Here is a 24,972-nt window from a genome sequence, read left to right on the forward strand (position 1 = left end):
TTGTTCTTTACATTGTGTTTTATGGTTGCATTCTGTCATGACTGCTCTTAATAGTCTAACCTCCCTCTCACCTTGGATCCACTCATATATACCTTCTATCTTTCAATGGCTGCTATGATAGACCAAATGAAAGGTTGAATGCATATTATGAGTCACCTTTATCCTACCTTAGGCCTGCAACCTATAGGATTATGAGGACTATTACCTGTCTTTGCATGGTTGGAGGTGCTTCTTTTTGTGACCATATTCTACTATGAGGTTGACTGCATTCGCATTGTTCAAATGACTGTCAGTCAGTACTACTATTGTAACTCATTATTTCTATAAATAAGAGGTATGTCCCATCATTGGGTTGTAATCATATGTTTTCAATAAAATTCTTCTAACAGATACTCTATGAATTTAAGGTATGTAAGATGCATTTACTCTATCCACTGGGTTATTTGGATTCTTGTGTAATTCCTAATTACATCATGTATTGTTCTTTCTTGTGATTGAATACATAGTGTAGTAACTTAAAATCAGGTGTCTATTATTTTCTATTGAGTACCCCTATGTATTGTGACTGTGGATCATAACAATGTTATCAATGTTGCCTATCTTTGATACTGCCTTGTTACCTATATTTGACAATTGTGAACTTTGTAGGCTCCTCTATTTTTGGAGAATAAATCATTATTTCCTTGAATCTTACTCTCTGCATACATGGACTTCTATATGATGGTAACTTGGCACTATGATGCATCTCTACCCTATATGACCTAACTGTAATACAATATTCTTTTAACTATAATCTTATAAGAGGAAGACTATCTTTGTCAGTTTTCTCTATTGTTTTTGAGCAAGACATTGCTTTATGCTACATTGTGTGACCTGTGGAGGAATTGCTTACTGTCATGGACTATAAAAAACCTTAAGGTTGTCACCATATACTATTACTGTCAATTTGATTCAAGGTTTTTGTATTAAAGATAGTTTCTCTTATGGATTTTATCTTTCTCAGTGAGCTAGAAGGTATTTGTGCAAATCAAAAGAGGTGGGGGTTTTTGGTTTTTACATGATTGGCTATCGCAACAACAGTATTCGGATTTAAAGATAACTTTCCTTGGTGTCCTACTTTATGAAACTAGTAGCTTTTGTTGTTTTGTGATAGTTACTTGTGCTAAAGACCAAAAATTCTCCCTCCTCATTGATTCGCACAGTCACCTTTTCCTTTTTTAATCATACGATGGCTCTAGTTAACTATTTTTATTGAAGGCAATCATGTTCATTATTGTATATGCCACCACTAGATGGCATTTTTATACTATCATTGAGTGACAGTATATGGGACTATGAATGTGATTGTACTTGATATCTGGCAACTAATTAGTGTCACCTTGTGAGTAATGACTTGTATGTTGAGATCAACCGCTTCGGGAGCCCATTTTAACCCACGTACATTATACTTCTGAAATGAAAACCTGTATCTGCACATGAAACAAACAAGTTAGATAAAACCTGGTTCTCATTGATATCTCATGGCATCTTTTCTGCACTATTTCTCTTTTGTTCTGAATCTTATATAGCAGCGTAGGCACACTAGGAGTAACATTGTGTATGCAAGAGTGAAAGGAATGACCTGGAGCTCTAACAAAATTATTTATCTCTCTATTTTAGGTCATTTCATGGAGTAGACAGTAGGATGTTCAAATCAACAAAGCTAATTAGAAGAGTCTTCTATAGAACTCATCAACCTATTCAGGAATTGATGTGTTCTTTCTTTCCTTTCTCCATACATTCTTCTGCTTCTTTTGTGTTTATATTTCTATGATCAGTGCGATCCATTCTCAGTTATTCCCACGGCTTGTGTGGGATATTATAACAATTTGTTCTTTATAAATAAAGATGTATTACATCCAGATGTTTTATGCATATATATCTTTCTTGATTCAAAACATTGCATATTTGGAAATAATATACTTGTATGGCATATATGTTTATCTAATAAAGATAGAAAACTATTGGAAAAAAAATTGTGTACCTTTTCTCTACAATACCTAGGACCTACAATAGGTCATCAAAATTTTAGTTGTGATTAAATTTTGGTAACAGAGCACTCTCACCCTTATCACTTAGAGCCATAGGAGTAGATTGCTCCAGTTGACTCATAGTCAGTCGATAATTGTCAAGTGTCGCACACAACTGTGGAAAGGAAGTAAACTCAAAAAGGAGAAGTTTGTCTCTAATGTCTTTCTGTAAATTATAAATGAAAATTCTTTGAATATCATTATTAGCCACTTGAAAAAACATTTGAGAACACAAATGGTTATATCTACCAATGAAATCGGTCACTTTTTCTTTAACACCTTATTTATAATGCATTAAATCGAACAAAGTGATTTTAGGACATATGTTGTTTTGAAATTGTTGAATAAAGCATTTTCTAGTTGTTGAAAATAAGTAATAGAATAGGAAGGCAAAGAAAAATACCATTGTTAAGCCTTATATCTTAATGTTCTAGTAAACAATTTTTGAAGCAATCTTTGATCATAAGAAAAGTCAGTACACAAAGTTTGAAATGTCTTGACATGTGTTAAAGGATCACCATTTCCATTATAGAGTTCCAATTGAGGGACCTCAACATGTTCAGGAGGGACATCTCTAACAATATCCAGAGATAGTTGGCTCACAACATCAAATGTGGGCACACTAAACTTGGATTGACTCATAGAAGCGATTTGTTCTTGCAATGATGACACAGTTTGAGCATGGTTATTAATGGTTGCTTTGGTTGAGGAATTTATATTAGACATGTTTGACTGAGAAGGTGGTGTTATGTTGTTGAAAGAAGACATTGATTGAGAATAAGGTGGTGGGACACTATGGTAATTAGGCATAGGTGATGATTGAGTAAGAAATGAGACACTAAATGGAGGGCTTGAATGGTTGGATGAATTTCCCCCTTGTGTCACATTGATTGGTTGAGAGAAAATAGGAATACTTATTGAAGGCATAGATAAAGATGGAGGATTGATTGAGGAAGAGGGATTTCCCCCATGACTAATGATTGAAGGTATGACATCTTGAGTTGATGTAGCCATGATGTTTGAAGTGAAAGTAGGAATGCTAGTCATTGAAGTGGTCAAAGGAATAGAATGATTGATTTGTGTAGAAGGTTGTGAATAACCTAAGTTCTCAGCACAACTCTTTATAGGCATGACATTAGAATAAACAAAATGAGAATTCCATGCAATATTTCAATTCCATTCTTATCACTTTGAATTATGTTCTTTAGACCTTCAATTAATGGAATAGCTTCACTATTACGGTATTCTTGGGACATCCATTTTTGAAAATTGTCAAATTGATTGTCTAATTTTGAAAGTTGATCTATGGAAACTCTAGTCAAAGTTTTTTCTTCATCATTAGAATCATCAATTGAGTAGATAGGGATTTTATTAGGATGGGAAGAATTAGCATTATCCACATTGAATAAGTCACCCAATTTAGGATCCATCTCTTCAGGAATTAAACCTTGAGAAGCCTTAAATCTAATGCTTCATCTAATGAGGATAGTATAGGTAGGAATAATGGTGGTAAAACTCATGCACTAGAGGGAAAATTTGAATTTGAAATTTGAATTTTGAATTTTGAGAACAAAGTTTGCAAAATTGAATAATGTAAAATTCAAGGAAATGATGATTATACAATTTGAACTTTGTGGAAAGAGGAAATGACATAGTTTCCAAGATAATTTATGATGAATGAAAATAAATTGATATTTAAAATTAGGGCCAATGGGATACCACTTAATTTTAAAATTAAAATTGACAAAATTAGGATTTTTAAAATCAGCGCAGATTATAATTAACCACTTAATTTTAAATGTTTCTATGAAAGTTGTGATTTTGAAATTGGGAAGTATTTTTTATTTTAGAGGGATCAAATTTTGACAAAATCAGCCAATTTTCTAGATTTAAGCAGTTAAATATAGTCATAACAGTCTCCCAAAAATTCGGGAAAAAAGTCGAGAACCAGGTTGAAAGTGCACCTGGTAGGCGCAACTTTTTTGAAAATTTTCAAGGATGGAAGCCATGATGATTTTAGAGCTAGCCCCCAAAAATTGGTTAATTTTTCGAAGCTTAGATAGATGAAATTAAGGTTTGAATGTCAAAATAGGACTGTATTAGGGTTTTCAAAAACATAAGAAATTGAATTGCAAATTTGAAATGGTAAAACCTAATGGATAGGGTCACCTTGAATAATATTTAGAAAACTGAAATTGATTGAAATTGATTGAAATTTTCACAACATCCAAGTAAATTTGAAAATTAGGGTTTTAGTGCCTAACCACTGAATTTTGAAATTTTGAATTTTGGAAAAAGGAGGGAAATTGATAATTTGAATTTTAGGCAAGAAGACAAGTCTAAAAATAGTCCTAAATCCAAAAATTAAATGTAAATCCAATTTTTGCGCAAGGTCAAATTGATTTTTGAAAATTAGGGTTTTGACAATTAACCACTTAATTTTGTAAATTTGATTTGTAAATTGAATTTGACAAGCAATGCAATTATCAGATCTAAAACAATAGATAGCATTTTTTGTAAAACACAAGTTCAATTTCAATTTTAACAACTAGGCTTTGATTAAATTCACCACTAAGTTTTGTAAATTGCAAGAAAATTAAACTTGTAAGTGAAAATATGCAATAATTTTGAATGTCAAGCATGTAAGATGTCAAGTTCACCAAAATGTATTGGGTGTGAAAAGGTGATGAGAGGAGATTGAGTGAAAATCTTACCCTCCTCAAGGAAGGAGTGAAAGTTTCACAAAGGACTCCCTTCAACTTCTCACACACATTACATTTAGAACAAAGGAGTTGAATTCACTAGATCAAATCTCAATGGAGAGAGATTGAATGCTAAATGAATTGACAATGATTTGGAAAGAAAAGTAACCCTCTTTTAAATTAGACAAGTTGAATTAACTGAATTGAAACTAAGCATGAAGATGACAAATAAATGATTATATCTTGAGATAGAGATGTCAGGATGATGTTGTGCACCTAGAATTAGTATTAAAATGTCAAAATGAAGCTGCCTTGCAAATTTGAGTGAAAGTTGATGGGACCAGGTTGAAAGTGTACTTGGTCCTCCAAAAAATCCCCGCATTGAAAAGGGTTTTTCTGTCTCTAAAAATGAAGCCTAAACTTGCAATTACAGTTGTGCACCTGCAACCTACACAGAGAAAAGAGAGGAAATATTGTTGGGATCGAGGGTTCACCTTCAAGTCAAATCATGGTTTGGAATTAACCAAATGATGAAAAATACTTGCAAGAAATGAAAAAAAATGTCTGAAGTAGAATTAACCTTAGGAGAGGATGGAATCGAAATGTAGATAGATTTGTTTGAAAGGATAAGTGGAATCAAATGCTTTGAATGTTGAAAGAGATCTCCTCTTCAATGGTTGAATCCTTGACTTGAATGCAACACCTAGCCATGAAAGGAGACTTGAGATGCTCAATTCTTGAAGGGATGCTTGAATGCTTGAATGCTTGATTTTTCTTATTGAACTTATTGAGCTCATGTGAATAGGAGGGGACAATGCTCCTTATATACTTGCCAATCAGGATTTTTTTAACTAATTTTACGTCTTAGGCTGACATTGGAAAACATTTTTCCCCTCATGATTGACAATCCCAATGTAGGATTTGAATGGAGGGGGCTCAAAATAGGGTAGGGACAGGAGCGCCACTCTCCTGTCCTACATGAATTCAAGACAAGTGAGAGCAGATAGTGCGGGGTTCAAGGAAATTTAAGTTTCACATGGTATGAGCATGTTTTGGGTATCCAAATAGGCTTAGGGATTCATCCACCATTGTGAACAACCAAATGCGGCTGAAAATTTCAAGGTCACAATTTTATTACGCTACAAAGGGGGGTAACCTTGACCTTTTCCACTTCGTAAAGAGTGAAGGCCATTCATGAACCCCAATTCCCTTACTTTAGTATCTTTTTTGGTTTCAAATAGTAGAGTGTGGGGATACACATTAAGTTGTCCATGTTAGAAGAGGTTAAGGTGCATCCCCAAAGGCCAATGTATGGTCTTCTTTAACCATTCCACCTAGGCATTAAGGGTTGTGTATGAGAATTGCTACATAACCATTCCAACTTTGGAAGAGTTATAGGTAAATCCCAATACTCAATCATTGATCCTCTTCCTTCCTTCTCCTTTTTCCTTTTAGCCTTTAAAATTTAAGGTTCCCCATCTTCAATGGTGCTTTGTAGTAATGACTTCCTCTATCCCAATGCTTGATCATTGAAGCCTGATACTACTCTATTTTTGCATGATCAACACTCATCGATAAATGCTTCACCAAATACCTCATATTTCTTCTTTTGATTTTTCAAGCTACAAGGTTGCAGTTAATGCATTTTTTAGACTACCAACAAATGGGGATGAAATACATGCTCATTTATTACCACTTGATGGCCTTGATGTTAGATCAAAATATCCTAATCATATATTTGAGCAAATGTTTCTTGTAGATGCACATATTTTAATGAAAATTCCTTGTCAAGGCATGGTGAGGGATTTGAGAAAACTTTCACAACTTGATCTGGCTACCTTTGTGTCCCTAGCATACACAATTTAGTGTTCAACTGGGATTTCTCATCTTTCACATTGATTTTCCTTCAAGGATGATATTTTTATTTATAGGTTGTTAATCCTCATTTGTAAGAGTTTGATCCATTTGTAATAAAGTAATCATTCTCTTTTTTTTGACCCTATCTCTTCTTCTCTTTGTTGTGCATTTATTTTGTAGACTAGTAATTCTCTTGCATTTGTTGCAATTGTACGTTTGACCTTGAACCATCAAATGAAATGATCATAATTCTTGCCTTTCCTTGACATGTGCATGTTGTGTATACATTATTAACTTCATGCTATGTATATGTTTCATTGCATTTCTTACCTGTATGTTGTGTTAAATTCATTTGTGAATGTGGGTTATGGAAAATCATCCTGTCTCTTAATGTTCATAAACCCTAACCTCCATATTTGTTCTTCAGGGTCAACACAACTAAATATTGTGTATTTTCATGGTATTTTGATTGATAAATTATGTCATTTTAGTGTAGGGAAAGAGATATATCTTCTCATCTTTTTGTAACACCTCCCTTTCATTTTTGCATTCTCTCTTCTCCCTTTTCCTCCTAAAAGTTGTTAGAATAGGTTTGTAATATAATTTTAAAGTGTTAGGTTGGTTCAACACTTTCACATGGATCAAAAAGGAAGATGGACTTCTCTAGAGATTAGTCTCCCTTGAAAAAGGTCCCACACTTCACATAGTCTTTTCCATTGTGTTATTTGAATGTTGGATCCAATCCAAAAGGTCACAATTTCATGTGACAATAGGAACTTAAAATGGGTTGCTTTTTTTAAAAGATACTTTTTTTTTTAAAGCATGGGGTTTGAAGATAGGGGTTTCTAGGTCTGATGAACTCTAGGGTTTGCATCTTGAAGATCTAAACTTTGTAGAGTGTTAGATAGCTTGATTTGAGAGATTCCTTGGAACCTAGTATTTTGGATAGGAGATAATGGATGGATTGGTTAATCCAATATTGGATATTTTTTTCAGGAAGATTATTGTGCATTCTAATGAATTATATGAGATAAAACCTAATCAAAGAGAAGCATAGCAGAGGATACAATGGAAAATTTTCTCAAGATGAGACCATTTCTATTGTCAGTGATAATTATTACTAGCCACAATTACAACAATTTATGAATAAGTTTGTGCAAGTTTCTAGATAATGTCACATTGCTAAAAGAGTTTGTCAAAACACTTGGTTATATTAACCATTACCTATGACAAAGAGACCATAAGATGATATTAGTATAATTTTTTATTTTTTTTACCCTGGAAAAAGAGGGGACACGACTAGTTATTTGTCATGGTTGACAAAGTTTTTAAGATGATACATTTCATTACATGTTTAAAGACTAATGATGTTGTTCATATTGCAAAGTTATTATTCAAGGATGTGGATAGAGTACATGGTCGAGCTAGAAGAGTATCATTTCAAATAGAAATATCGATCTTTCTAGGTACTTATAGAGGACCTTATTGAAGAAATTGAAGATTCATTTGAAGTTCATATCTATGCACCATCTAAAAATTATTGGGAAAATAAAGATTCAAAATATGAGTTTGGGCAGTATCATGATATGGTTGGTTGGTGATCATCCAAAGGATGGGGTTTAATTTTTCCATGCGAAAAAAATTATTAAAAAAAAAACAATAGGAGTATTGGTAAATCCCCATTCTAGATTGTAAATAGGATTAGTTTGAGGAATTATTTTGAGTTGAGGAAGACAAATAAGGGATAATTTTATAGTGGTGCATATAATATCGAATTTGTAGCACACGTGAAGAATTTGCATGAAGAAATAGAAAATCACATTAGTAAAATGAATTTTAAATACAAGACAAAGGTCTAATGGAAATATACTTTTGTAGATTCAATGTTAGTGATGAAGTTATGGTTCATCTAAGTAAAGCAATGTTCCTTACGAAAACATATAATATGTTAAAAATAAAGAGGTTTGGACCATGCAATAATGTACATAATTTATATTCAAAAAATGCATATGATGTGGAGCTACCTATTCGAATAATCATATCACATATCTTATATATCATTTATTTTCAAAAGTATTATGAATTGGGCATTGAAGAAGGACAAACAAAATCAAAGTGGAGTATTACGTCATCTACTCCTGAGAAGGAAGAGAGAAGAAATATTGGATACTTGTGTCGATATAAGTACAAGAAATAGGTAGTATGAAGAACTTTTGGTTAAGTGGAAAGGAAGGATTTTTTAATATTCATCTTGGTTGTCTAAAGTAGTGGATGATCATCTTGGGAAAGATCAAAGATATGACAAGGTTCTCATATTAGATCAGATGTCAAATGTAGGAGCATCTAGTGGTGTAGGAGCAATCTTGCATCACACAAAAAAAGTATTTTACTTTGTTTTCATAGTTTTATTTAGTTCTCTTGGACACCATGATGACACTTATGAGGTGTAGGACACTTCAAATTTTAAACTGGACAAAAATAATCACAAGCAATTTTTAGCAAGTTAGACTATATGAGCACATATAGACATGAAAAATGTCCCCAAGGAGAAAAAATGAATTATAAAGTAAATGGTGAAAGAATAATCTCAATATATTGTACCATTTGGGAGATATTAAAGTTTTATCATGAGAATTGTTTTCTATAAAGTTTCAAACTCAAGTTTGAAGACCTTAGAAGCAAAAAAAAACTCAAAAAACGAACACAATGATCTGCTCATCATTTCAGTGTCATGCATCTCTTTTTGAGATTTCTAATGATATATTATAATGGAAAATTAGACACACTAGTCAAAATTTATAGTTCCAAAATTGAGCTTTCAGATAAAAATATTTCTTGGGTAGAAAATTGAACAGTTGAACTTTAGAACTCTTTCTAAGGCAATTGTTGGTTCCAAATAAAGAGGGAAATGGAGGTTATAGAGGACAACACCTTTAGTGTTGAGTATGGCTCTAATTTTTAGATTTGTCTTCGACAATTTATTCTATTTGTAATGAGTTAAGCCCATGCAATTGTAGCATTATTTTGAATAAAGTGATTTCATTGTACTGACTACCCCTCCATTAATCACCTCCTAATCCACTTTGAGGGGGATACCTACAACAATCTTCAACAAGAATAGAATACTCAACATTATGATAATAACCAACCTATACCTCTTATATATACCATACTTATACCTAGGATATTACCTAAGCCAATGTATACAACAAAATACAATCTTTAATATGGCCTAATTGACTAAATAAGAGTATAATAATGATCTAATATCACATAATCAAGATTTATGGTTAACACAAGTTGACTAATGATAACCCCATACACACTATATACTTGGGTTATTACATAATTCATTATTATCCTCATATTATTTTGAATTTGTAATTTTCATTTTAATTAAGTGGATTTCACAAAGAATCTCTTTAACTTTGGTATTTAATCTCATCCTTATGTCCTAGTTGTTTTTCCCTTGAAAATATTTTAAATATAGTGTTTACTTTATTGTTTCATACAATCAAATCCTAATGTAATCCTATTCTTTAAAAATATTTCCTTAATCAACTCAGGGTGATATGTTGTAGAGTCACATCAACATGTCAACAGGTGTTTCAACATCTATTTGAGGTTTGTAGTGAGGTTATTGAATAATATTAAGATAAAATTTCTATTTAAATTTTTTAGTCTTTACATACATACATAAATACATACATACATGATACATACATACATACATACATACATACATACATACATACATACATACATACATACATACATACATAAATACATACATGCATACATACATGTATACATAAACATATACACATACACATACACACATGTATACCTACACATAAACATACACATACATGTACACGTATATGTACACGTACACATGCGTGTGTGTGCGCGCGCGCACACACACACACACATGTACACATACATGCCCACGCATATACACACACACACATGCATACACATATGTATTATCAGGTTTGTTAATTGTAGAATCTAACTATTGTACATTATATAATCTCTTGCCTTTGTAAATAAATGTTGTTGATCTTTAATGCATATTTGGAGATGCCTTTTTTGTTTACAATCAATGAGTGATTTTACTATTGTTAATTATTATTATATATAACCTTTTTTTGTTTTTTCTTTGGAAATTAGATTTTCATATGTATATTATTTTTACTTTCTGTGACAAGACACATTTCCATGTTGATCTTGAACTAGCTTTCGTTCAAATAGTTTCTTGTGTTTGTAAAATATATTTCAAAGATGATGGTTGACTTTCCTAATTGATAAAATCACCCTAATCTATCTCACTTTTCAAACCTTCTTCTCATTCCTTTCCTCCTTTATCTTTTTCTTAGTCCCTCTTTCTAGTCTAGGAGTAGTTTAGGCTTAGAGTAGGCTTTAAACATGCTTCATTTGATGTGTTGCTACAAGAGCATTAAGTATCATTATCTAGCCTAAGAATTTCATGCTTACATATAATTGCATTACTATAAAAGAATGGCCTAACAAATGTATAAAAAACATGAAAATATTACTCATTCTTTTAAGATTGACTATAAAACAACAAAACATCAATCACTCGATTAAATTACATGTTATGAATATGTAAATAATGTCTTGAGAAATATGTAAAACAACAATATAGGTTGTTGCCTCTGCTCATTCAAAAAGCACTATGACACCATGTCAGAATGTACTAGTGCGATAATGTCAACATAGTGTGTTCTAAATGGTGTCATAGTGCTTTCTTAGTGAGTAGAGGCCACAACTTGTATGTGGCGTTCAAAGAATGGAAAGTATGGTTGATAAATATCTATTGACTTTACATGCCTCGTTTAGGTGGGCAACATTTTGACAAAACTTTGTACATCTCTCCTTTAAGTGGGCAGAATTTCAAAAAGACTTGGCAATCAATTTTTAAACCTAAATTTATCAACCAAGAGAGAAACATAGGTACTTAGAGGCCTATTCCATCATAGATGGGTCTCATATATTTGTTTTATTTGAAAGGGTATTGTGGGCAACATTTAGAGAAAATTTGGCAATCATTTTTTAATCTAAATTTATTTATCAAGAGAGAAACGTGGGTAGGCATTTCCACCAAGGATGTGTCCCATACATTATCTTTATTTAAGTGGGTGTTGTGGATAGTATTTCAACAAAACTTTGTACATCTCTCCTTTAAGTGGGCAATATTTTGATGAAATACGGGAATCAGTTTTAAAACCTAAATTTATTGACCAAGAGAGAAACGTGGGTACTTATAGAGGCATATTCCACCAAGAATGGGTTCCATGTTGAGTGGGTGTTGTTGAGACTTGTTAGGAATATTTATCAATAAGGGTAGGTTTTGTGGACTGTCCTCAAAAATTACATTGGTTTTGTTGATATTTTTTAGGAATATTTTAAACAAGGTGGTCTAATGAGTTTTGTAGTAGACCTTAAGCTTCAAAACTTATGAGAGGAGTGAGGATTAGAATGTATCATATGATTGACAAGTGGTATGAAAAAACCAAAGTTGGTTGAGCAATTTGTAACCCAACACCAAATGTACCTTCTTAAATTTTTAAACTATAAATTAGGGGTTATGATTTTTCAAGAAAATCTTCTAATTAATCTTGTAGCACATTTACCTTTTGATTTGAAACAGACCCTCAAGTCATCCCCATGTGATCAAATAGCATAAATAAAGGTGTTATCAAATATGACCATATTATTCATCTTCACTATCAATTTTTTTAAAGAATGTATACATTTAATAATGAAAATTAGGGGTTGTTAGTATTGAGGAAAATATTCTAACTAATCTTATATCATGTTTTCTTTTTTCTTCAAGGAACCCCTTTCTCCTTGAAAGTAGACCTTGGAGCCCTCCCCATGGAACCCTAACCTATAGGACCTCAAAATAAAAATAAAGGTATTGTGAATGTTGACAATTTTATTTTTCTTTATTATAAATATTTTTAAACATCATATCACATTTAATGATTAAGACCTATTGCCCTATTTTCTTTGTTTCGGGTGACATTAATTGCCTTGCTCTTTATCTAAAAGTAAGTTTGGATGTGGAAATTTTTTTGATAGGTAAAGCTTTAATATTTTTGATAATATAAAAAAGATAATAAAATATTATTTTGAAAATGGGAATGAGTAATAAAAGGTACAATTGAAAGTTTAAGATTAGGTTCAAACAATAAGATGAAATGATGAAATAAAGTTTAGCAATTCCAAATCTAAAGGAAAGGGGCTAACAAATTCCTTAGGAAGTGAATTCCACACTATAAGGGAAGGGAGAATAAAATAATATTTGTTGTACATTACCAAATATGGAACCATCAGTAATGAGTTTCTAACTAGTAAGAGCATTTTCTTTTTCTTTATCTTCATCTCCATGTCACAGAACAAAAATAGTTAAAAATGTCATATCCAAGTGAGGAAACTTGGTAGAATCTAGCTAGCTAGAATCACCACACCCATCTAAATATGGGCATGGCAGGAAAGAAGGTTGTCACCACCCATGAGCAACAGGATCCCTAACTCATGCATAAGTTTATTGAGTCATGTGACTAGGGTCTATGATCTATTCTTATTCATCAATTATATTGACATCTACATCCATGTGGAGGGGAGAGATTTTAATAAGAGGTCAAATGAGATGACACTCTAGTAATCAAACAAGGGGTGTTAATCAAGTGATATAAAAATATTAGCAAATAAACAACATTAAATTGTAGTTTTGTTTATGTTCCCCTCAACTTGCACAATTGCATTGGAAAAATCATAGCTTTAGTGTAAGGTAAAAATTGAATATCAATTACACAACTAGTTGAAACAATATAGTTTATATCTTTCTAACTTCTAAAAGAAATATCAACCCTTAATTCATGCTAAAATGGACAAATTTAAAATATATGGATATAAAATTACCAACCACAACTATATACAATAAAATTATTAGTCCAATTTTAGGTTTAGTAGGCTCTAGTTTAGAGACAAAATGGTGCCTAAGATTCTTAGGGAGCCCCTAAAATAAACAATTGAGATGAGAACTCTCATATTGGAAAATATTGATCTATGCAAAAGGCCTTGATAAATAATAAACCAATAAAAATGATCAATCTTATGTTGAAGAATAACAAACAATATGGAATGTTGGAAATAGGGTCCTAGCCTAGAGACATAAACTAGGATCTTATTTCCTAAACAATTATCATTCTTTCGATGAAAGAGAAACTAAGATCCACCTATAGTCTTATAGGAGAGATGCATGTTGTGTATGATTATTTATTATTTTTTATTTCATGTGAATATGTAGTGACTAGGTAAAATGATGCAAAATTGACAAGATTCAAAATAAATAGAAAGATATATAATTGGAGGTGAACACATAAGTACAAATCTAAAAATGAGAGGCATAGAGGAACTTGTAACTAAAATTTGTAGCTAAACGTGTCAAGCTATGGAGCTAGGCATGTTAGTCTTGAAGGTATTTTTGTCAGCTAAGGTTTTAGATTTAAGAAGATGGTGCCTTGTAGATCTCTCCCTTTAAAATTCAACCAAAAAGTGTTAGAATATGAAGCTAATCGATATTGATCTAGCATTTTCACTTGTTTCAAGTCTAAAACTATGTTTCTTAGTTTTCTCTATGCAATTTTATCACTTTTAGTAGTTTGTGTAGCATAATAAATTGTATCCATATACAATTTTGTCATCACCTAGAACTCACCTTGGCATTTTGTCTTTCAATGCTCGACGCTTGCTTTGATTCTACTCACATCTCTCACAAACCTACATTTTAACTTTGTCTTCTACCTCTTCCCCAAAGATGATCCCTAATTATCATGACTAGGGTGCTAGGGCATCCTGATTCTAGCTCAGGGCCATGGCACTGCAACGCCTTGGTCCTCTCAATCAAGACCCAAATTTAGTCCTCATAATGGTCACTTCAAGTGAGCGGGAATTTAGTTCCCGTGTCAACCTTCTCTAAAAATTTAAAGAGTTTTTGGATAGTCAAGTATAAAAGGAGGCCTACTCCTCTCATTTGAAGACCTAGGCCATCTAATCTGAGTTGAGTTACACTCTAGCGAATTCCTTTCAACTGAGCAAGCAATCAAGCATTCCTCAAGAATTGAGGAGAAGTTCAGTCAAGTTGAAGCATTGAAGATGGCATCCATGATGAAAATTTCATGAAGACATCCTACATGACATCCTGAAACCCTTGTGTGAGGCTTCAAGCAAGCTTCATTAAGGTATACATTCCAATTACAAGCATTGAATTTCAGATCTAGCTGCAATTAAATTCTATTTTGATTAGAATTATCATTTCAGTTTTAAGTTTAATTCCTAAACTAGGTTTGACCCAAGGAAAACCCCTTATCCATAACCCACTTTCCTCTCATTCTATGTGTAGGAAATTGATTCAAGAGTTGTTTGTCTATTATAGAATTTATTGTCCGTTTGCTTTAAATGTGAAGTTTGCTTTGATGTTCATATTGAATTTGTGAATTTAAATGGAGTTATGGATGTGATTACTTCTTTGTGGGTAGAAATGTTCATTTGAAGCAATATTCACTCTCTTTTTGAATGCTCAGTAAGATCTATTTTGTGTTTAAGCATTTTCTAACATTAGTGTTGCACATTGATGAACCAATTCTAATTGTGATTTGTTGGAAAGATGAACTATCTTTTAACCTATAAATTCAATCTCTTATTTGGAGTTTTATCTTCTGGTTTTGATTATTTGTGCTTGTTGCATGGTAATGTGCAAGTATTTGTTACCTTTACTACTTTCTAGGAAAATATATATGCACATTTAATTAGTTGTACCATTCAAAAAATTTAGAGGGAAACTAATTTACAGTTCACCCAACTATTGATTAATTATTTGGTCTCACTTTTTGGACAAAACAAAGTCTTTGTTTATAAGTTTTAAAGAGATGAATATGTTAACGAACATGGTTTCTATCATATTTTATCATACCATTTAACTTTTGGATAACAAGAAAACTAATGATTAAACATCGACGAAAGCCATCAAATTAAAGACAGAACAATTGAATATAGTGTGTCACATGCGGTAAGACTGTGTGTTGATGCGTCATTTTCTGAAAAGCCTCAAGACAGTGACAATATAGACCAAAGCAGTCTGATCGGGGGTTGACAGTTTAATGGTGAGAAAAAACTCTTTCTTTTTGAGCAAGAATTGATGATCAAAACGAATGTCCATGATCATTTACATCGTCTTGCATGACAATGTGTAACAACACATCATCAGTCTCAAGCGAGGCTACTTTTCCTCATAAGGAACACCTTCAATGTAAATATGATAAAAAAAAATGCTTTAATAGTAGTTTACATAGATTAGTCATGTGAAACTACATATCATCAATCTCTCAAGTGAGGTTGCTTTATCTCATAAATGACACCTTCAATATAAATATGATAAAAATGATGATTTTACTATAGTTTGCCTAGATTAGATAACAGAACAATGATGTGTTGACTTTTTATCCTAAAAGGATCATATAGGTCAACATTTAAAAAAAATTATATTTTCTCTTAATTTAGTGATAATGTTGATTTGTATCTTTAGTGTGATCTCATTCCATTACCAATTAAAATGACTATACACGAGTGCTGGAAGTGGAATGTTTTATTCAATACAAAAAAGCATATATTAACTCAATGCATTTGCTTTGGACAGAAAAGAAAAGTTGCCGTCAATTGTAATGCTTATTTAAAATCTAAAAAACGACCGCCATATTTTTAGCTCCTACTTTTGATATTATCTCAGTCTATTAAGATTTTAGGCAGAGTCATTGCGCTTTTTCTCTATCTGTGGACAAACGGACTGAATTGAAATCTCCAAGATGTCAGTAACATCTGAAAGACAGGATGGGGGAACGAACAGGATAATGCTCATAGGAGGCACGGGATATCTCGGTAAATACATTGCAAAAGCCTGAATCTCTAGCTCCTCATTCCTCTAAAGCTGACATACTTCAAGACTTCACAGATATGGGTATTCATATTCTTCAAGTGAGTGAAATATTGCAGTTGTAAAAACTTTATTCTTCGGTGTGTGCTCGAAATTTATAAATTATTTTTGGGGTTTTATATATAGGGATCTCTGGATGACTACGAAAGTCTGGCGAATGCATTTAAACAAGTAGATATAATCATATGCATACTTGCAATCCCTCAGCATATGGATCAGCTGAAAATCATAAGAGCCATTGAAGAAGTTGGGAATATCAAGGTTGAAATGATTTTCTTTTTCTTGAAGATTTTGTTTTTTAATTGATTTATATATTGTTTCTGAAATCAGAGATTTTTCGGAATGGCTTAAATCAGATATATTAAGTTTATATTTCTAGATTTAAAAGTGTTAAATATTCAGAATTGATTGACGTTTTCTAAGCTTAATAGATTGCTTAATATATGTTGGTACAGTAAAAATACACTTCTAAACTTAAAAGTGTTAAACACTCAAATTGACTAATATCCTCTAGATTTAATATATTCCTTAATATGTGAAATTTAAGACTGACCAGATTTCTCCCATCAAAAGTTTGACTGCGATGTAGCCAGGGTGAAAGTCTCTCTCTATTTCAGAGGGTATGTGATGATAAAAAGACAATCAGTAGGGCTCTTGAAGAAACAGGGATACCTCATTCCTTAGTTTCGACCAACTGTTTTGGGGCCTATTTTGTGATTATCATCTTCAACCTCGGCGCAAACCATACTTAGAGGAAGGAATATAATATCACCTGGGTTTCAATCACTAGCAGATATAAAAGGAACCACATATCGATAATTTAAACAATCAATAAGCCATCAGCATTATATAATAAAGGTATATCTTGGCAGAGAAAAACAGCACTGACATTAAATTTGAATGTGGTGTAGCGGTTTTCAATTTAGAGGATGATGTTGCAGCTTTTACTATTATGGTAGACTCAGAACATTAAACAACTTAGTGGTTTGTATCAGAATCTGAGCTAATCAAAGTGTTCCTCACAATATGATGTGGGCATTAGATTGGTTCTACATAGCTGAAGTTTTAAACATTAATTTAGTCTTTTGTTTATATATTTATGGAAAAGTATATTTTATTTTGTGTATAGGCCAATCCATATATATTTATTGTGGTAAGCCTTTTATGATGTTAAAACGTCAATGCATACATTTGAAACATGAATATATATGTTATGACTTGTTAGTAATAAAAAAAAATGAAACATTTCACAAGTTAGGAAAATCCTTAGAAATTTAATTGATTGTAATATGTGTTAACATTACATTGCTTTATTAGATTTTATGAAAATAGGAATAACTAAGATTTGGAAATAGGAATACATACAAGAACGCTACTCAAAATATCATTCTAAAATAAAAATAATTTAATAAAGTACATCCTTAAAAAATAAAAGGAAAGAAAAAATCACAAAGAAATAATAACAATAAACAAGACATAAAAACCTAAATCTCACAATGGAATAAAAATTCATGCATAATGAATGAGAAAAAATAGAATATGTGTTATATCTTAAATATGGAGAAATTCCTAACTAAGATGCTAAAAAATAATGTGCATGAACCATAACTAACAACTTAAACAAATAATTTTTTTTGAAAAAATACATTACAATTTACTAAACGGAGAAATCCATGCAAGGTGAGTACATGTATGATATGTGAGTTAGTAGATATTTCCAATGAGAAATGTAACTAATTATATCATAAATAGGGAGTAATTCTTATGTAAGATGCTAAAACTTGCTTCAATCAAACACTCCTAAATAGTTAAGAAAACTAGCAATCTAGGAAAAATACATAACAGGTAAAGAAAATGACAAAGTAAAAATACTCAAAAACCTCTTGAAGTATATTATAGATAGGTGCTCACTATTTATCTTTATATGAATGAGGTATCTATATGTATCATGACCCAAACAAAGAAGATTCTACACCACAATAGAGAAATAAAAGACAATAAATTGGACTCGAGACTAGCTAGGTTTGTCTAATGCCATCTATGTTTAATAAATTGACATAGAGAGGGCACAAATTCGACTAAATAGACCAATAGAATTAGACATGAAACATTTAATTTATCAACCAGGGAATCATATTTTCTTGGATTGCGTTCTAATTATTGTAAGTTGTACTATTAATTGTATGTAGGAAAATTAAACAAAAGTAATCTTAATGGAAAAAAAATGTAAGAACATTATTATGTAGTTTGACAATACTTAATATATATTTGTTACTAGTAGATACTTCTAATAACTTCGACTATGTTGTAATTACTTGTATTCAACCTCTTTCAACATAGTTGTTCTATTAATTGTACGTAGGAAATTTAAATTGAAGTAATTCTATTGGAAAAAAATTTAAGTGAGAAAATTATTATGTAGCTTGACAATCCTAAATCTATATTTTTTGTTAGTAGATACTTCTAGTAACTCCAACTATTTTGTAACTACTTGTATACAACTTATTTCAACACAAGTGTCAATAAAAATCAATTACATTAACATGAATCAAGAAATACAACTTAAAAAATTATTCTCACATTTTTAATAGTATAAACTATGGGAAGTATTGTAGTTACCTCATGTTGTCTACCCTTGACTCAATAGCTAAAATACAATAATATTTGTAACAAATCCTCACTTGAAGTTCCATTGATTGAACCAATTTCTTATTGTATTTCAAAAAATGAGACAACACAAACTCATAATAGAATACTAATGAACAAAACTACTAAAAACTAAGTCTACTAACTGTAAAGGGAAAAATTTGATTTGACAATTTGCAACATAGAAGGAGAAATCACCAAATCAATTTTTTCTTTTAGGGAGAAATTCCTTTACATTCAAAAGAGGGGAGGAATCCACTAGATTCAATAACAAATCAGATAAGGACTGAATACTAAGTGGATTGATTGAATATGATATGTTTTTCCCTCTTTTGTAGGTTGAAATGCTTATTTAGGGTAAAGTGTTTAAATTGGAGACAAAAATGAAAAATAATGAGCTATAGGTTCAATATTTTTGTCGTACGCCTGGATCTGAGTAATATAAAATGATTTGGATCTACCCTATGAAAATGCCCCAAAAAAGCACGGACCATGACATGACAACACGATCCTCTCAATTTTCTGCACACCAAAAAGGGATTCCATCTTTGTGTCTAAAGATTATTTTGAGAAGTATGATTGCGCACCTATTTCTTGCACACAAAAAGAAAGGGAAACAGGTTGGGAATAGGGACTTGCCTTAGGTCAAACCTCGATTTTGGAATTAACCATGAAATTGAGATAAATGTAATTTAAATGATTGAAAGGAAATGATCTCCTTTTAGGGAGGAGTTGAATTAGGACTCAAAATTGAATGATTATACCTCCTTGTGAAGTTTTTCTTACCTCCACATGGAATTAGGGTTTCATGAAATAGGATGTAGATCTCCATTTTAATTCTTTATATTTGACTTTATTGCTGCCCCAAGGCTTGAAGGAAGACTGAAGATGCTCAATTTCTCTTGAATGCTTGATTGTTTGATCTCTTGCATGCTTCAATGCTTGTTGTAATTGATGGTATGTTCAAATGAGAGGGGAAATCCTCTTTATGTACTTGCATGTAAGGAAAATTGATTAATTTTTTGACATGAGCCAACACGAAGAGGGGAATCTCACTCAAATCTGAAATGATAAAATGGGTTTACAGAGGACCAATTTAGGGAGGACCATAGTGTGTCACCCTAGTCCTGCCCTATTTTGGGTCAGGATCAAGTTACCGAGGGGGTGGCAATCAAGGCTTTTGATGTTTGTGATGTGTAGGAGCATAAGAAGGTCTCAAATTAGGCTAAGGGGCACAAACACTAAGGTGGAGACCCAAATGCAATCAAAATTACAAAGGGTGAAATTTTAGGACACAACATTTAGGCCCCAGTTTAGTGGGAGTATGAATTCAATCATACGTTTAGTAAAGGAGAAAGGGCTCATATTGAAAAACTTTCACTAAGTCTTCAAGGAGGAAAGATACACAAAACCCCTATTGGAGTTTAGGATCTCACAAGTTCAATGATAAGGTAAAGGGAGAGATCATGAGAGAGAGAAAGAGATAACCATGAATACAACTAGTAAGTTTCTCTCACTATGAGTCATGAAAAGAAAAATACCAAAAATTACAAAGAAAAAGCTAAGTAACTTTAAGTTTCAAGATATGCAAGAGAGATAATTATTGAGTAGAGTGTATGCCCTCCACATTAAATTAATTTCATATGCCTTGCTGAGAGAAATTGTTTTAAGGTAGGATACACCAAAAAGGACAAGCAGGTTATCACAATAATAAGCCCCAAAGAGAGGACAAATCAAAAGATAATGATCACAAAATAGAAAAGATGAGGTCGTTTCACCTAACTTTCGAGTCAGTATGCATATTATGATAACCAATGTATATCTATTAGCATAATCGGTGGACAACAGAGAGGGAGGGGGGGTGAATCAGTTGTCAACAAATTATATCAATTTAACCACTTTATAACCTTTAATCAGTGCACATAAACATTGAATATTGGAATAGTAGAAATGGATACCGGTAAGAAATTAAACTTAAGAATGAAATAGATAATCAACACAATGCAACCATACCACATAAAACCATGATTTGTATGTGGAAAACCTGGTAAAGGGAAAAACCATGGTGGGAAGCCTACCCACAGTCAGATGATACTTCTACAAAAAGTATGTGATACAATGAGGGGCCTACACATGCAGAAAGGCAAACTTCCTAGAGCATACTTCTCATTAAAAAAGAGTCTCACTGACTACAGAGAGGTTATAACCACCTCAAGATAATTGGACAACAATCCAAAAGAATGAACTGCTAGAGATAGCATCTACCATACCTGATTACAATCCCTGTTAAGCTCAATACCAGAGGCCTTTGGCCTCTTACATAAACCCAATTCGATCTTCAATGATCAACCAAATCTCCTTCGCATATGATATTTCATTCTATGACCATGATATTACATTTCCATTCTATACCATTAATCTACAATGAGATCTTACATCAAGTTATACCAACCCTAAGGTGTAAACCAATTAGGTCGGCCACCTAAAATATATTACAATAAGATCATTATATATATATGTTTATATTACAATGATATTCCATGTCGTCTTTAGACCAGAACAACATTAACCAATCCATAAATCATCTTGGTAATGTGTAGAGAAGACATTATCATGATACCAGTCCATAACCTAGATAGTTACTGAACCTATTCTGGGTCCACCACACCAAAGAAATATCTCCAACTGGTCGAGGCATGATCAAGGATCATCTCCAACATCCTGAATTCAATATAGAAGCCACACCAAAACTACTTATGCATCTTGTCAAAGATTTTGAGTAAAAGCTTTGTCAGTAAAATCTTAAACCCTTACCTATATAGGCTTACTAGAGTGTATGATAGCATCTGATCCCCAAGTCAATACCAACTAACAGAAAAATTATCCAAAAACATGTATCACATAAACATACTCCATTGATCCAAACATGTTGGAAGTGTCCAATAGATACCCTTCTGTCGGTAACACTAGATCTTCTACTAGTAACCAAAACCTGTCTGTTGGTAACCAACCATAACAGCTAGTGTTGATATCAATGACAAAACATCAATGCAAAACATTGATGGCAACACTAGATGTGAAAAAGAAAACATATAAGTGCCAAGAAGTGCCAAAAATAACTGACTCCTCTTGAGGAGTGTATCCAATCTGAATCTCTCTCCCATAAACATTATTTTTCACATATAACTCTCCCCGATTGACATAAATTCCAAAGATATGGCATAGGTTTCAAAATTATGTGAATCTCAAAGCTGAATACCCCCCCTAAGTAGTAGCACCACTACATCAATCTGGAGCAAAGGATAAAGCTAATGATCCGTACTGGAATGATGAACTGCACTATCAGCTAAGTTTCTACTGGAGGGGTAGATACCCCTAACCTATCTCTCAAATATTCAAATGATTCTTTAGACTGTTTTTAGTGAATATATCTACAATATGCTCTTTAGTGTTCACATAAACCAAATTGACTTCCTTTTCTTCCACTTTATGCTTTAGAAAATTATACTTTATTGATATGTGCTTAGTCTTAGAGTGAAATAACAGATTCTTAGACATGCCAATAGCTGCAGATTTATCACAATAGATAACTACCAGTTCACTACAATTTACCTTGATATCCTTCAACATTTGCTTCATCCACGGGATTTGTGTACAATTAGTTGTTGTTGCAACATATTCTGCTTCTATAGTAGATAAAGAAATGCATGACTATTTTTTGTTGATCCATGAAACTAGTTTCTTTCCAAGAAAGAAAGCTCCACCAGAAGTGTTCTTCGTGTCATGAGTATCTCTTGCCCAATCTGAATCTATATATGCACATAAAATGAAGTTATCATCTCTAGAATACCATAAGCCATATTCTGTTGTTCCTTGTAAATACCAGAATGTCCTCTTTACTGCACATTCATGATTTTCTTTAGGATTACTTTGATATCTTAAAACAATAATTACTCCATTCATAATATCTAGTCTAGTTTGAGTTACATATAAAAATCCAACAATCATAGACTTATACCTTGTCGAATCTACTGGTGTAGATGTGTCTTTAATGGATAATTTCTCATTTGTCACCATAGGAGTACTTACCGGTTTGGAATTATCCATACCAAACTTCTTCAACAATTCCCTTAGATACTTAGTTTGTTAGATAAATATGCCTTTGTCAATTTGAATAATCTGCAAACTTAAGAAAAATCTCATTTCACCAATCATGGACATTTAAATTAATTCTTCATATTAATATAGAATTCTATGCACAATTTATCTTCACCTCCAAAAATAATATCATCAACAAATACTTCAATAATCAGAATATCATCATTAGTGATCTTGTAATATAAATTATTGTCAGCACTACCTTTAGTAAAACCAAGCTTCAAAAGATATTTATCCAACCTTGCATACCAAGCTCTATGAGCTTGTTTCAAATCCATATAATGCTTTCCTTAACCTACAAACCTTATTTTTGTCATCTGTCAATGAAAATATATCAGGTTGCTCAATGTATACTTGTTCCTCAAGTTCACCATTCAAAAATGCACATTTAACATCCATTTGATAGACCTTATAGTTCTTATATGCTGCATAGGCAAGAAATAGTCTAGCAGCTTCAATTCTTGCTACAGGAGCAAATGTCTCACCATAATCAATTCCTTCCATATGGGAATATCCTTTATAAACTAGTCTAGCTTTGTTTCTTACAACTTGACCATCCTCATTTAGTTTATTTTTTAAAAACCCATTTAGTTCCAATTACTTTCTTATCTTTAGGCTGGGGAACTAAAGTCCAAGTCTCATTCTTCTCTATTTGATCTAGTTCATCTTCCATAGCCTCTAATCAATGTTTATCTTTGCAAGCTTCAATAAAAGATGCTACTTCAATTTGAGAAATAAGACATACCTCTTCATTTGTCAGTCTTCTTATTGTCATAACTCCCTTGTTCCTATCTCCAATGATTTGATCTTCAGAATGATTTAATCTTACATACCTTGGTGTCTTCTGAATTTCAGGTTCACTGTTCTGATCATTAGTCATAGTTAAATTTTCTGATTGTACTGGTGCAATTGTCTCAATGTCTTGTACCGGTTGAGGCATTTCCAGTTTAGTTATGATCATTTTCACTTTCGGTTCCCTATCATATGGTATAGATTGATTTTTTTATTGCTCATCCACTTTCACATTTGCACTCTCCACAATTTTTTGCAATCTTTTGTTATAACATCTATATGCTTTGCTTTGAATTAAATATCCAAAAAATATTCCTTCATCACATCTAGGATCAAACTTCCCAATTGAATCATCCCTTCTGATATAACATTTGCTTCCAAAAATTCTGAAATATTTGACAATAGGTGTATGTCCAAACCATAACTCATAAGGAGTCTTACAGGTTTCACCTTTGATATGAACTTTGTTGAGTGTGTAGATTGTTGTACCCACTGCTTCTCTCCAGTAGATGTGAGGCAATTTGGCTTCCATCATCATGGTTCTTGTTGCATTCAAATGGTTCTATTCTTCCTTTCCACTACTCCATTGTACTGAGGAGTCCGAGGTCCAAATAACTGTCTCCTAATTCCATTTGACTCATACTAACTATTAAATTAATGAGAAGTGAACTCATTGCCTTGATTTGATCTCAAACATTTGATTTTCAATCGAGTTTCAGTTTCTACC

This window comes from Cryptomeria japonica, chromosome 7 (genome assembly GCF_030272615.1).
Source record: "Cryptomeria japonica chromosome 7, Sugi_1.0, whole genome shotgun sequence".
NCBI classification, from domain to species: Eukaryota; Viridiplantae; Streptophyta; class Pinopsida; order Cupressales; family Cupressaceae; genus Cryptomeria; species Cryptomeria japonica.